The 16,055-nt window shown below is 37.7% G+C and overlaps 1 pseudogene; it reads right to left on the minus strand.

Annotated features, from left to right (window-relative positions):
- Nucleotides 1–11,886: 11,886 nt before the first annotated feature.
- On the minus strand, nt 11,887–13,094 carry LOC131055560 (peroxidase 3-like; annotated as a pseudogene).
- Between the last annotated feature and the right edge of the window lie 2,961 nt (nt 13,095–16,055).

The raw sequence follows: 16,055 nt of genomic DNA on the forward strand, positions 1-16,055 counted from the left end.
GGATGCTAGATGCCAGCAAGCATTCCAGACGCTTAAAGACTATCTCATGAATACACCATTGCTGATCCCACCAGATCCAAGTAGACTGTTATTACTCTATATCCCAGCAACAAGTACAACATTGGGTGTACTACTGGCACAACATAATGCAGAAGGGAAAGAGTGTGCTATTTACTACATCTCTCACACACTGGTTGGCTATGAGCTCAATTACACCCCTATTGAGCGAGCTTGCCTAGCACTAATCTTGGCAGACACTAAATTGAGGCACTATCTATTGACACACAAGGTACAACTCATTGCAAAGATTGATCCACTCAAGTATTTACTTAGCAAAGAAGCATTGATAGGCCACTTGGCCAAATGGGTGATGATTCTAAGTGAATTTGATATTGAGTATGTGGACCATAAGGATATCAAAGGACAAGTTATTGTAGATCAATTGGTCGAGGCACCACTCATAGGTGATCGTCCTCTCATTTCCAATTTTTCAGATGAAGAGATATTCATGATCACAACACCACAACCATGGAAACTATACTTTGATGGTTCGTACACTAGGCATGGCTCGGGGGCAGGCATTCTGTTTATCACACCTCAAGGTGACAGCATCCAAAGTCTTACAGACTCACATTTCCATGCACCAACAACATAGCAGAGTATGAGGCCTTGATCATAGGAATCAGGCTAGTTGTACAACAGAAATTACAAGAACTACAAGTATATGGCGACTCCCAATTGGTCATTCGACAAGCAACTAATGAATATCAGACAAAGGATGACAAACTCATGCCGTACAAACAAATGGTTGACAAATTAAAGGCATCATTTACTACTATCACCTTTGAGAAGATACCAAGAGATCATAATTGAGCTGCTAACACTATGGCTACCATTGCCTCTCTCCTAGATCTTCCACAGAATTCAACATGCTACGAGTTCTTGATAGAACAGCTTTGGATCCCCACTTATGATATCCCCGAATCCGAGATGATATGTCGCCTAATCGGTTCCAAATCCCCATGGTACGGTGAGTTCTATACTTATTTCCGCGATCACACCCTTCCTCCTAACCAATCGAATAACCAACGTAAAACCTTCATTCGCCAAACTGCTCAATATACCATTATTGCTGAAACCCTATACCAATGTAGTCTTGATGGTACTCTCCTTCGACGTCTGGAACAGGATGAGATAACAAAGGCTTTGGAAGAGGTACGTGAAGGAATTTGTGGAACTCATGCAAGTAGTCCGTCACTAGCCAAGAAACTCCTGCACACTGGATACTATTGGCCATCCATGGAAAAAGACTCCTACGACTTTGTCAGAAAGTGCAAGAAATGCCAAGTTCATGGAGACCTGATACATGCACTGGTATAGGAATTGCAACCAATCACAACACCATGGACTTTTTGTCAATGGGGCCTTGACCTTGTGGGTAAAATCCATCCATCTTAATCCAATGGCCATAAATTCATTATTACCGCCATTGAATATTTCACAAAGTGGATCGAAGCTGTTCCACTTACCCAAGTTACTGACAAGAAGATCACCTCATTCATCCTCAATTACATCATTTGCCAGTATGGTGTACCCATGTCCATCATCATAGATAACGGTCATCCTTTCAAAAATCAAGATGTCTGTGAACTTTGTGAGAAATTTCACATCCAGCACTGCTTTTCCACTCCCTATTACCCACAAGGCAATGGTCAAGCCGAAGCATCAAACAAGAACATATTAAGAATCCTAAAGAAGATAGTCAATGATGCTGGTTGTGATTGGCACGTTCAATTGAATCCAGCACTATGGGCATATCGAACTAGCATTCGAACCCCTACAGGCGCAACTCCCTACTCATTGGTCTATGGTGTAGAAGCTATTTTACCTATTGAGGTCAATATACCATCACTATGGGTTTCCTTGCACAATCTCATCGATGATGAAGCATACAGAGTATCTCGTCTCCAAGACTTAGAGCTACTTGATGAGAAATGACAAGTTGCATACAATCACCTCAAGGCCTATCAACAGCGAATGAGCAGAAGCTATAATCATCAAGTTAGACCTCGTACATTCGAGGTAGGTGATCTTGTTGTTTGAGAAAATCCTTGTAACTAACACAACTGAGAACATCAAGGAAAGTTTGAATGGCTGGGTCCATATGTTGTCACTACTATATTTGGGTCTGGGGCATATCAGTTGGCTACTTCAGAAGGAGAACCACTAGTAGATCCGATCAACAGTATGCACCTCAAATGGTTTTATACATAAGCTGCATAGAGCATCAGGCTCCCATATATACTGGCAAAAATACCAAAAACATCCAGATAAATGACTTGAGGAAACATACAAAAACATCAAAATAGTAAAGAAAAATCATGCATCCAAACAGTGAACAACCACTCCGGTGGCACCTTGGGTAAGTATGATGGTGAAAACCTGGCAAACAGGCGCCACTCGTAGCAGCTATGGCTCCATTGTCTTTCAAACTTGTTGCGATCACATTCACTACATCCATTCATCCATCCATCCAAACCATGGCTTGTTATTAATCTCCAATCAAGAAAGTACTTCATGCGTCTTGCATCCCGCTTTTTCATAGTCATGTCTAAACTGGGGGCAATGCCCTTAACCTATTGATGGAAGTGGATTCTACATTATTTTGTGATTCATTAAGTTCTTCATTCAAAACTATCTCTCAAAATCCAAAAACATTGGAATACAATCATCAAAATACCAAAAACATTGGAAAAATTGTCTCACAAAATCCAAAAACATTGGAAAACAATCATCACAATACCACAAACATTGGAAAAATTGTCTCACAAAATCCAAAAACATTGGAAAACAATCATCAAAATACCAAAAACATTGGAAAAATTGTCTCACAAAATCCAAAAACATTCAAAACAATCACCACAATACCAAAAACAATGGAAAAATTGTCTCTCAAAATCCAAAAACATTGGAAAACAATCATCAAAATACCAAAAACATTGGAAAAATTGTCTCACAAAATCCAAAAACATCGGAAAACATCGAAAATCACACAAAAACATGACAAAACATTGTACATACTCATCTGAGTAGATAGAAAACAAGCATTGAAAAATACTCGCACGATGATCACTTCTCCAAATCGACCAAACAATCAACATCAACACTCAAACTGTCTTCAACAAGGATGCATCCTTCCTTACCAAAACAAAGACAAAATGACGTTTTCTTTGACAAGAAAATTTTATTTAAAGCTATCAAATACTTGGTTGATTTGTGAGTAATTCATTTGTTTATATATATTAGGATCCTACAACATTGTTTGTGTATCTTCTGCAAATTATTACGATGAAGTATTGGGGAATGTACTAATGGTGTCTACGTGGGAAGTTCACTAAGCTACATGATCTTATGCAAAATGCAGTCATAGATCACTACGGCTTGCTGACTACATCGTATACCTCGACCATATGAGCATGAACCATTACCAAGGATCCATATTCTTTATTCTTTATGTATATACTGCCTGCTTACAAGCACAATGCTCCTTCTTTGGTTCCTCCTCATCCAATTTGGATACAGGTTTTTGTCTCTTATTAAGGTGTGAACTTGTCTCAGGATATGATCAGCCCAAGATCAAGGAGGATGATCCAAGTCATGCATGAACGGAGATGATCCTTGTTTGTTCCGCAAGCAATACTCTGGTCAACTTGACCCATTATATCAAGTTGTTTGTATTAACTTGCTATATCAAATCCATGTAAGAAATACTCTGGACATCTTGAATTGTTATGTCAAGATGCTTGTATTTTCTTACAACATTTTAAAGCTTGATGATGAAAAATAAAACACTATGGATCGTCATTTCATCTCATCTGTTTAAATTGCATTCCGTTGCATACTGTCCATCCATTTACTCATTTATTTTCATAATTTTGCATGAAAGTGTGAACAAAGTTAAGATGAGCAGTTCTGCGACAATTGAGCTGGTTTTTGGACACAATCGCGACTGAGTACTCTGATACATCATCAATGCATCATGCAAATTCTAAAACACCTTGCATTCATAATGATCATATCATCATCATTACATTTAGTTGCATTTTGCATCAAGAACATTTCATATCATTTTAGCTGTTTAAAATGCATATAGTTCATTATCATTTATTAACATTAGTCTTCTTATATCATTTTATCATTGCATAATGTTTAGATTCATTCATATAAACCAATTTTCCTTGATTGTATTAGCCATTTACTATGCATTCATTTAGTGTCAGTTATCAATTATCATTTTATCATCCTTTATTATCCTTTTATCATTACATACATTCATTTATCTATTCATTAGTTAAAAAGTGCATTCATTTATCCATTATTAGTGTTTTATTATACTCATTTTTTAAGGATTCATTTAAAATTGCATTCATTATCCCTTTTTAATTGCATTAAGGTGCAGTTATTAACCATAAGTTGCATTATCATCACATTATCATTTTACTTAATCATATTTAGGCATTTAGAATCATAAAAACCATCTGTCTCAAACATTGGTTCATACCATTTTACATATACATTCATTTACATATGCATTCATTTAAACATTTGTACTTTACATTTGTTTATCCACATATACATTCATTTTTCACCATATAGATGCATATCCATAAATAAATCATTCATTCATTACATTAACATCATTGCATCAACATGACGCACAAAATCCTATCTATATCACATAAGCATACATCATCATCATGGCATTACATACATAAGGCATTACATCAAACAAATCAAACAGACATATATAAACCTGCATTCATGTGTTAGTATCCAACATCATAAATCATCATAAAACATGCATATAGGAATCATCTCATAAATGCATACATATACACGTATCCATCTAAGCATAAACTCATAAAATCACCATCCTGCATAACATCCATACATATCAAGATGCATATCATCAAAAACATGGGATCTCTCCATATATATCATCTCATGTATCAGAGTACAATGAAGTCTACAAAATCGGCTACCAAGAGCCATCCAAGACATAGGCCAAAATAACAATATAAATACATACATGCAAAATTCTATCTCAGATGCCACTCTGACCAGATGCTGCACCACCATTGCCACCTGCTCCCCCACTAGTCCCTGCACCATCCAATCTATCTCTCCGTGGAGGCCCCATCAAACCACCACTAGCTCCTCCACCACCTGACACCTCTCTCCTTCATGGACCCATCACACCCCCACGACTCTGCATCCTCTGAGACCGCTCTGACTTGGTCTACCGCATCTGTGTATAGCTCAGTGCTCGCTAACTAGCTAGCACCACCTGATCATATAATCCCCACCAATACTCTATCTCAGCCTCTGCCCACCCAAACTGTCTCATCACCTCCCCAGTAGGACCATGTGCTCCTACTCCAGCCTGGACTCTCTCTTGTAGCTCTGCTAATCTCTCCACTGCACTATCCTTCTCCCATAGCACTACAGTCAGCTCTGACTCTTGTGCAAATAGCTGCACATCTCTCGCTGCCACCTCCACCTCTAGATCCTCCACCCGTGTCTTGGCTGCTGTCAATCGAGTAAGCAAATGTGCTATCATATGCTCTCGAAGATCACCACCCCCTGTCGCTCCCTCCCCCATCTCCATAGGTGCCTCTCTAGTGGCTCCCTCCCCTCTGGCCATCGATATTTCCCTCTCCATACTTTGGCCACCTAATCTAACTCCTCCCGACACTAGCGATCCCAGTGATATCCGTAGTGGCAATCCACCTCTCCCTCTCCGCTAGATCCGACCACCTAAGCCACCTCCTCCGCCACCTCCACCACCTCCATCGTCTCCTCCTCCTCCACCTCCACCATCTCCTCCTCCTCCTCCTCTGTCACCACCATCCCCCCTCCCTCGTCCACCTATCATCAGTCCTCGACCTCCTCCCCTCCTCCGTCTCTTTCCCCTCTCCTCAAAATATGGAATCGGCTCTGGTGGATCTGATATTCGAGGAATCGGATGAGCCGCCATATATTGTGTATACTCCTCTGATACCCCTGCATCTACCACCCTCGGCCGTATATCCCATGGCCTCGTCTGAAGCATCTAGAACTCCACCAATTCCTGATCATAAGAAAGTACTAGTCCCCATGCATCTCTCTCGGACCACTCTGGCGTACTCTCCTAATCCCCTTGACAATCCCTATTGTCGCCCAAACTATCTCATCACCCTGCCTGACACTTGTCTCTCTACATCATAGCATGTCCTCCCAATGAGGAATCGGGTCATAAATACATATGGAAATGCCTCTGCATCATCCTCCTAGGGCTTGCACTCAATGTAGGGTCTCCAAATCACTGCATCCATGTCATCTAACGCCCGCCAACACCACTCTAACTTCCCCAGGTGGGGCTGACTCATCATACCATTGTACATGAACATATAGGGTTGATTAACTACCCAAAATCTTAGACTCGCTGGTCAAGTCACCAGTAAGTGCTCCCATGCCCAAATGTGCAGCAACGTCACTCCCACTACCAAGGAGCCTCTCCCACGGTACACTACCTCATGTAGCTCCTGATACATATGCGCTAACACACATGATCCATAGGCAAATTGGGTCCCCTCTATCATCATCTACTCTATCACCTGTGCCCACCCAACGACCAGACCATGTGATCACCTATCAGGACACAGTAGCCCTCCCATGATCCCAGACAAAACTGCTGGTAATGACTTGTACAAAGCCGCGATATCCTCCCTGGCTATCGAACCGTCATCAATGTACACGTCCTCATAAAAAAATATCTGCACCGCTAGAGTCCCCCATGATCTATCATATGTGACTAGCTCACCCCGAATGGGAATATGCAGGATGCACCACACATCTTCTAGTGTCACCATCATCTCCCCCTGTGCTAAGTGAAATGTGTAGGTCTCACTGTGCGAGCTCTCTGCCAAGGCTGTAATCAAACCGTGATTCATCCAAATCATGGGCATATGCATCACATCATATAGCCCAGTCACTGCAATACAATCAATCTCAGCCTCTGTCAACCGATCTCGTAGCCCCTATGTAGCCGTATATCTCTCGCACAACTGTAAGACGCATAGATCCTCCTACATACGGGCATCAATCAATCATCATCAGTTTTTTTTTTCAAACTTTCTTAAGTTTAAACCTAGACTATCAACAGATACTTTGATCAAGTATCTTCGGGTCTCAATAGATAAGCAATCATGGCACACCTAGACTTCAACAGACATTTATTCTAACGACCTAAGTCTCATCAGGGCTGTTATGGTTCAAAACAACTCTCACTTCGCATCCCTATCCATCCATCATTGGCATCGAGAGATTTTTGTTCACACAAACTAGGGCATCTATTTTCCTAAACAAAAGCACTATCTTGCAAACAATAGCACTACTTTCTAAACAATAGTGCTAAACCCCTAACAAAAGCGCTTAATCAACTCTACAAAAGCGCTCAAATCACAAAAGCGCTACAACAGCTACGCAATAGCACTTTTTAGCAACAAAAGCACTCAATTGACCCCTCAAAAGCGCTAAACACACAATAGCGCTCAAACATGCATACAATAGCACTCATCTTTTCAAAAGAACTTAAACAACAACACAATAGCACCATTGCGGCACAAAAGCGCTAATTAATTGGACAATAATGCCAAAACATAGTTTCAGCGCTATTGTCCCGACTCAACTTGGACTCAGCAAAAAACATGTCAAAAATGCATCAAATTCAAAATTTCAAATTTCCGTAACGCTGGTCCGTAGTCCTCTGGCCACTGGAATCGACAGACTCACTCAAATCGGTGCTCTGCTACTGGTACTGGCATCTTGACTGCTACTCACTCCTCCAAAATGCCATTATCAGAGCTCTGAATTCATTATGGTCGTAGATTCAAATGACCTTGTTTTCACCCCTTTCTCCCCATATAAACCCTTCGCCATCACCATAATTTTCGCCCGCTCACCGCCGTGGTCCCCGTGAACTTCCCGAGCCTCCCATTTCTCCATTTTATCTCCGATTTCTTCTATTTTTCACCTGTATTGCTAAATTCTTGTATTTTATCATCCTGCAAATTTTCATTCTTTTTCGATAGATCGCCCGATTTTTTGAAATTTTTCGACCCATCTCTCGAGGGGGCAATTCACCCATTAAATTAACATTTTATGGGGCATTTTCTTCACACCTATTTCTCTTTCTTTGAAATGATGTATAAACCACACTGTCTCAAAGAGGGGCAAATGTAGTCACATAAATCTGTCCAATTTAATTAAATGAATATTTCTTATTTATTTGATTAAAAATTCACTAGCCATGAGTTAATTAAATTAATATTTAATTAATTCATCCTCAAACATTCTTCTATTAATTAAATAAATTATTCAATTTATTTTAATTAATTCATTAAACCAAATTCACAATCAATTAAATGAATAAATCATATTTATTTCATTTAATTCCCTTTTCCTCTTTTAAATAAATTAAATTAAATATTTATTTAAATCATTAAATCCCCCCCAATTGCATTTTCCTAAAAATGCAACTTGCACACATTTATTGAAATAAATTAATTTATTTTAAATAAAAATCCTATTTTCCCTCACCCACCAAATCCACTTGCAATCCTAACCCCCTTCTAGATTCTTCTAAACCCTTCCTAATTAGCCTAACCCATCCCCTAATTATTGTCACATTCCTAAGCAACTTGGAGTCACTTCTCAAATACTTCAAAGGTCTTTGAAAAACATTAAATGCTTTGTGTGTTTAATAATTTAACCTCCAAAGTCTTCCAAGACCACTAATGGCTTATACATGACCATTTATTGGTTTTACATAACCATTTATGGTTATTTCAACTTGCACTCATGTGTCTCCTCAAGCATTTATTGCTTTGACCATGGTTATCGCTTTTGCCTTTGCACAAGAGTTTATCCATTAGATAAAGGCTTTATTCTTTGAATAAAGAATTTATTCACTCAACTCAACCTTGACCTTAACTCCCAAGTTAACCTTTAGGTCATATCAAGCATTTAATGTGTATTCCCTCTCCTCTCAACCTATCTCACATTGACACTTGTCGTCCTGCGATTGGGTTGAAAGCCCTCACATGGATTGAATATCATTCAATCTTGACCCTTGTTGAGATTACTCAATCTCAACCATCCATTGCTCCATTTTTCCTATAAATAGAGCTCACATTCTTCATTTTAAAATCCTCAAGCATTTAGCATTCATAGTCATAATCCTGAAAACTTGTATGCATTTAAGCTATAGTGAATTTTAGAGAGCATTTAGCATAATCAACTCATAAAATTGTTATTTTGGCCTAAAATAAATCATTTTAGCATTATAGCATCTAATATTAGCTTTTATCTACATTTGCATAGCATTTAGAGTAATCATCTACAATCTTGAACCTCCATAAGCATCCATAGTGCAAAAAGCTGCTGAGAGCTACACTAATTTGGAACTTGGAGAGGAGAGGAACAAAGGAGAAGGAGCTAAGAACATGTTAAGAGGCATTTGGAGATGCCTTCTTATATTTGTTTCATTTGTTAAATATGTTAGCATGATCTTAGTATCTCTTTTGATATGTCTGCTTAGGTTAATCTTTGGTTGAATAACACTAACTTTAACACTTGTTTCTTGTTGTTTGTGTGTGTTATAATACCACAGGTTTTAATCTAACTTGTCAGTTATGCAGAGCATCATAACCTATATGTAATGCAGACCATAATTATAGAGGATGTAACTACTAAAGCTATAAAATAGTGTGAGTATGACACGTTGTTACAAGAGCACACAATAAATACCTACTATCATGTCCACCCACAACTTGAGAAACTATCTTTTTTCACATTTTTTATTATCATATATTGTCAATTCTCACATGAAGAAATTCTTCGAAAAAGGAGAGAAGTCGATGGTGGTGCAAAATGGGTATGGTCGCTCTATGTTTTCTAATCCCTTTACTACTGTCAGTTATTTTGTTATGAAATACTTTACCTTAGAAGGTCACTACACCTCTATGCATGGCTATCATTTTACATCTTGAACCACATTAGACATGGTGATAGAATTAATTTTCCCTATTTTCTCTTCACTTCGATTTCTTGAAGTATTGCTAATGATACTAATCCTCCATTCTAGTAAGGGTGAAATCTATATCATGCATAAATATACATTTGATCATTTTCTGCATTGCAGCCATTTGCTTAGCCTCCAAAGGAATTCAAGGCATAATAAATAGGTCCAATGCTCTTCTGTTAAAATTCAACTTATTGAGACCAATCCCTTGCCTATGAGTGAAAATACCCCTACTATAAAGTCTAAAGGTAAGAAGCCCTATCGAGTTGGAATGAGAAACCTTGGAAGTGGCTCTACTTAAAACCAACCTTAAAAAAAGAAAGTTGTAAACCCCCAAAAATAGCCCTATTAAGGCTAGAAAGCTCGATAAAGACCTTAGTAAGAGGAAAATGACTATTGACCTTGATTTACAATATTATAAGAAAGAAGAGGATGAGCCACATGATAAGGAGAAGGAGGAGGGTAGCTTTGGGGAGAGAAGGTCAACCCCTCTCCTTGCTAAGGATAGGAAAGTTAAAATCAAGCCCAATGATACTTCCCCTGAACTATATGAGGAATTCACCCTGGATGATGATTATGAATCCTCTAATTAGGATACAGAGGATGAGGAATTTCAAGTGGAAGAGGAGAAATAGGAGGAAACATATAAGGAGCTAGATGATGAGAGTGAATATTTGGAGGATAAGGAGGATTATAAACCGATTTTCTTGCCTCAAGATTCTCTAGATGATGTGGAAATGGTGTCTTGCTCTCAGGACTCCCCCATTATTATGGAGAATCACAGTACTAGAAAACTTTGGAAAACCAAATAATTGAGTTGTAGGTCAAGGTAATGAACTTTGAAGCCAAAGTTGAAGAATATAGGTAGGGATACCAACTAATGGGAAATTCCTTAAGCTCTCTATGTGCTATTACTGATGGCATAATGTAGAAAGTGGCCATGGGATTTATCTCGCGGGAAAGCAGGATGAAGAAGAAAGCTAAAAAACTAGAGAAGCAAGGTAAAGTGCAGGAGGAAGAGCAGAAAGAGGACACCCTGTACTCGAATATCTAGAATGAGTAGATTTAGCGACTAGAGCGATTTACTGGAACCTTATCAAGGAGGAGTAGTTGTTGTTGTTTGGTTTCCTTTTTGCTCTATGGTTTTTTTAGATATAGTTAATCCTAGTTTTTTTAAAGACTCTCTTATGAATAGGCCCGTGTGTCGTATGCCTCAGACTTCTATTAGAATTAAGTTCTATGACAAGTTTATGGACTCTTTATACTTAACTGCTAATAGTTATCTTATGGATAGGTGGTGGCTAGAAAAGATTAGTATGTTTAGTTATGTTGATATGATGGTTTTTTATTGCTTCCAAGAGATGCTAGTGAACTTTTGTATTATCTAACTGTTTGATGCCACCTACTTTGTTGTTGCCCTCTAATATGAGTTGTCTTTAAAAAAAAGTGAGATGAAAAGATGATCTTGTGTTCCTCTACCCTTCTTTTCTGAATATATGTAATATAATTTTTAATTAATAGATATGACACATATATTAAAAATAAAATAAAAATATAACATGTCTAAATACAGTAAAGGGAACAAATTAAACACATGTTAATAAACAAGACAGCGTTCGAAAAAAAGAAACTAATTTTTAATATATACTTGCTAAGAGAGCGTTGGGTTTACATGGTCTTAATAAATCATATCGAGGGAAGGCTAATGAATTTTCTAAGCGTACAATGATATAATATTGTAACGAATTAGATGATGTAAGAGTTCAATTGATCAAAGCGCTGTGGTGTCTGACCTGACCTGCATTCCCAGTGAGGATGTCAATTGTACCCATCTTCTCCATGGATTTTCCAAACTCAGTAAAGAACCAACTAGTAGAGTTAGAAGTTGAAGATGCTAGTGCAGAGTTTATGAAAGAGTTTGCTTCAGCATCCGTGACAAGTGCAGTATCTGATGCAAAAAGTCCTCGTTTCCTCCTCAAGTTGATGTAATAATGGTTGTCAAATGTTCGAAAGCTTCCAGGATCCATCTCTACTAAGCTCTTATTGTCTCCAGGCTTGCATTTTATTCTCAATTTGGTCGCATATGACTCAGCTAGGGATGGGTCTGTAGGTTTGGAGATTCTACTTGCAAAGGCTCCGCAATGGGAAGTGCCGATAGTGTGAGCCCCAGACAGCACAACCAGATCTTTTACATTTAAGCCCTTTTTAATGAAAGAGGACTTAAGTTGTTCGAAGCTTGCGAAGGGAGATGGCAGGTTTGTCAATGCGTCTTTCTTCATGGATATAACGCCATCCCTTCTTCCCATGGGAACACTCCACATCGGCCCTCCAATCTGTACGTGTAAATATCAAATGATGTGTTACAAGTAATTTCATTGTATGGTCTATCAAATAGTAAGAAAACTTGTGGTAATTTGATGTATGAGAATGGTTGTAATTTTGAAAAGACAAAAAAAAAGTGCTAGTAATATACAATATCCACTGCGTCTCGGGTGACGAGGGCAAGAATATCAGCGCAGGACACCACGCCAGGGCACTGCTTTTCAAGCTCTGCGTGCAGCGTCAATCACTTGAAGTCCCCTCAAGCTCAAATTTGGAATGGCGTCTTTCTCTGCATCCTTGTTCGTTGAATTCAACAGCACCGACCCGTCTCATCCCTGCATTGCATTAAATTGAAAATGAAAATGTAACCGGTAAACTCTAATATAAAACATACTAAGGAATTGCTACTCACCCTTACAAAACAATCGTGAAAATACATCCTTAGAATAGGAGCAGCCAAGGATGGGGCCCTAGATATGTACGTGTCCACAGTGCTTCTTACTATTTTCTCCGCCTCTGGGCAGTTTCTTTTGTAGAAATCCAAATTCAGTTCTGTTTTTGCATTGCTAATAGCAGTTGTCGCAGTGCTGGCCAAAGTAAAAAGAACAGAAAAAATAAGCCCTACTATGATAGCATTCTTTCTTGCCATCGGTATAGCTTTCTTCTTTTACTACGGATTCGGATCAGATTCGATAAAATGCAACCAAAGAGAACCAGAGAACGATTGTGTCTCTGATGCGACAGGAATCACCGAATTTATAAGCAGAGAAAAGAAGAAGAGGAGGCAAGGAATCTGTGCGCGACGGCGGTTTCATGTCGACTTCCAAAGCAAGGCGATCAGTACAGACATGTTTGATGAAGGGATAGACAATGGTAAACTGATTTATTGTTTTTCTCTACTCAAACTTGCTTTTCGGGAATAATTAGCCGTTTCTGCCCATTTGTTAGTATTAGTTTTAGCTTGTGTTTTCCTGATTGAAGGTACCTACCGCATTTCCTCGAGAAGCAACTGCGGGAAGAGGAGCGCAACACTACATTATATTCTTCTCCTTGCCAGCTCACCATGCTGAGATGGCCTCTTGTAGCAGTCGCATCCTTAGTTTCTAAGGTAGACTTCTCTTCTTCTTATCGAAGGGAACAATATCTATGAATTTCTATCCCAGTTTCATTCGGTGCAGATACGACTGTTTCAGCAAAGGATATTACTTCAATTTTAGGATGCTTTCATTTCACTCCAGAGCGGAATGTTCTAATGCGCATCAATATTTTCCCTTGGGAAGAATTGTTTGGTAAGACTATGAAAAACGTTGCATGCTAACTAATAGTTGAGAAGCACTATGAATCGTTGAACAACGAGAAAATAACTGTAAAAATTGAGGAACACAGCATTAAAGAACCATGTTTGGTCAACAAGAACTTGCCACGGACTAATATTTGTTTAAAAATATATGTAATGGTTGCTCTAATCTAACGGCGTGCCTCAACCGGTCTATGGTTTACGTGGTCTAATATGTCGGTTGGCTTTAACACAGTCAAAGTGTCTTGATTACATCTTGTTTTCATTGTTTATTTAGATTATAATTGGATTATGCTTAATATAATCTAAATTGAGGAATATAATTAATGACAGCATAATCTAATAGTCTACACATCTTCAACACATTTATACACATAAATTTAATAATACAAAAAAATACGATATTTATAGTTATATATAACAACATACAATTTGTATATAAAATTAGAGAGGTAAAGTAATTTTTTTAAAATGATCTATTGTTATATACAAAAATGCATTGTGCAATTAAAATTTTTCTTTTTTCCCATTTCATGTTTGTATGTTCACACATAAATTTTATTAACAAAACCCTCCTTTCACAACGAGGCTTTTCATAACTACCTTCTTCTCATTCCTTCACTTTTCCCTCAAGGTTCTTCGGTTTTCTTCTCAAATTTTCTAAAATAGAGTTTCATTCTTCCTCTTTTAATAGGGGTTGCCCATTCTTATCCTCTTTACTAAGTAGAGATGCACACCACTCCAATTTACACTTCTTCTCGTCTACTCTAACTTAGAACAACTTTGTCGTATTTTCTTTCTCCATTTCTAACCCAATAGCCATAATATTATAACTACTATTGGCAATAGGAAAGAAACAATATTTATACATTTTATCACTTGTGTAGCAAAAAAGAAAAGAAAAAATCATCCTATTACTAGATCAATACAAGAAATAGCCATGCAATCTAGAACTAAAAATATCTTCTGAAATTGAATAAAAATGACAAGAGAGTCATTGCGATAAAGAGGACTGATGGTCAAGGAATTAACCTACCAAATTAAAATAATTTAGTTACCAAAAGAAATATGACAACCCATCAAATAACAAAACTTCCATGCAAGTATGAAATCAATTTCCATAATAGTAGAATATGACAAGTCATAATATAAGAATACATAACTACCACTTAAAAATAGAAGAAATGAAAAGAATGACCCCTAGAGTAGTTTCCAAATGTAAAATCATATAGTAAATTATTACGAATGACTACATAATGACTATATTTATAAAAATATTAAAAGTCATGTGAAAGAAATCATGTCAATAGTATGAACATTAGAAAAGATAAAAACACCTTTACTTACAAAGGCATTTTCCTTTAGTTTGACACATCTTCTTTTAAAGTGAGTAAGATTAATAGGAATATAGATAATCGGAATTATCCTCTCAATATGACATATAAGTCATAACTAAAATCTCTAGCAAGTCCTATCACAGACTTTTGTGGTATCCCTAGACCTTGGGAATTGCTTCTATTGTGGGCTAGTGTGATGTGACTTCATCTTTTTATACTTTCTTTATTTACCTCATTTTTTCATTATTTCAAGGTCTCTTTCATGTTGTGGTTCCTTCTATTTGTGTCCCAAGGACAATACTTGCAATCTGGAGCAATACTAGGCTTGGATTCATTGACTAGGTAGGACACTTGTGCTAGAATTAGCACTATATTGTGTCTTTAGAAATATGGCACAAAAATATGATACTACTGATAAACTAGAAATCTAGTGCTAGACTTTGACTTTTATATACTCATGGTAGAGTCCTACCTAGGTGCTACTATCTTGTTTGTGTACTAGTATCCTTTGGTTCCCCATTTTTATCATTTCACCATTTGTTGGTCATCTAGCTATGTTTCAGAAAAAATTATATATGAAAGTTCCACCATTTTGTAAAGTTGGTCTTCTACCTTTTTCTTCATCAAGAAGTGTCATACCTTAATCTACCCATTAATTTTGGTAAGCATGTCATTTCTTGGAAGAAATCTATCATTATTCTAGTTGGTGGATGGATAATATGTCTTAGTAAGGAAGAATCATATGAGGGATTGTATCTATGTTTGAGTTTCTTTAATTTGGTCATTGAGTATATTGGAGGTTGTGGTTACCCTAATCTTACTCCTTGTTCTACAAAATGATGGTTGAGTCATCTAGTTTAAGGGTTTAAGTTCCTATTCATTCCACCATTTGTGTTGTTTTTCATAGTTTTTGTATGAGTTAGTAATAGTGTCATGGAGTGGATGACTTGAGGCTAATGATACTATCATCCTTCTC

This window comes from Cryptomeria japonica, chromosome 10, assembly GCF_030272615.1.
Source record: "Cryptomeria japonica chromosome 10, Sugi_1.0, whole genome shotgun sequence".
NCBI classification, from domain to species: domain Eukaryota; kingdom Viridiplantae; phylum Streptophyta; class Pinopsida; order Cupressales; family Cupressaceae; genus Cryptomeria; species Cryptomeria japonica.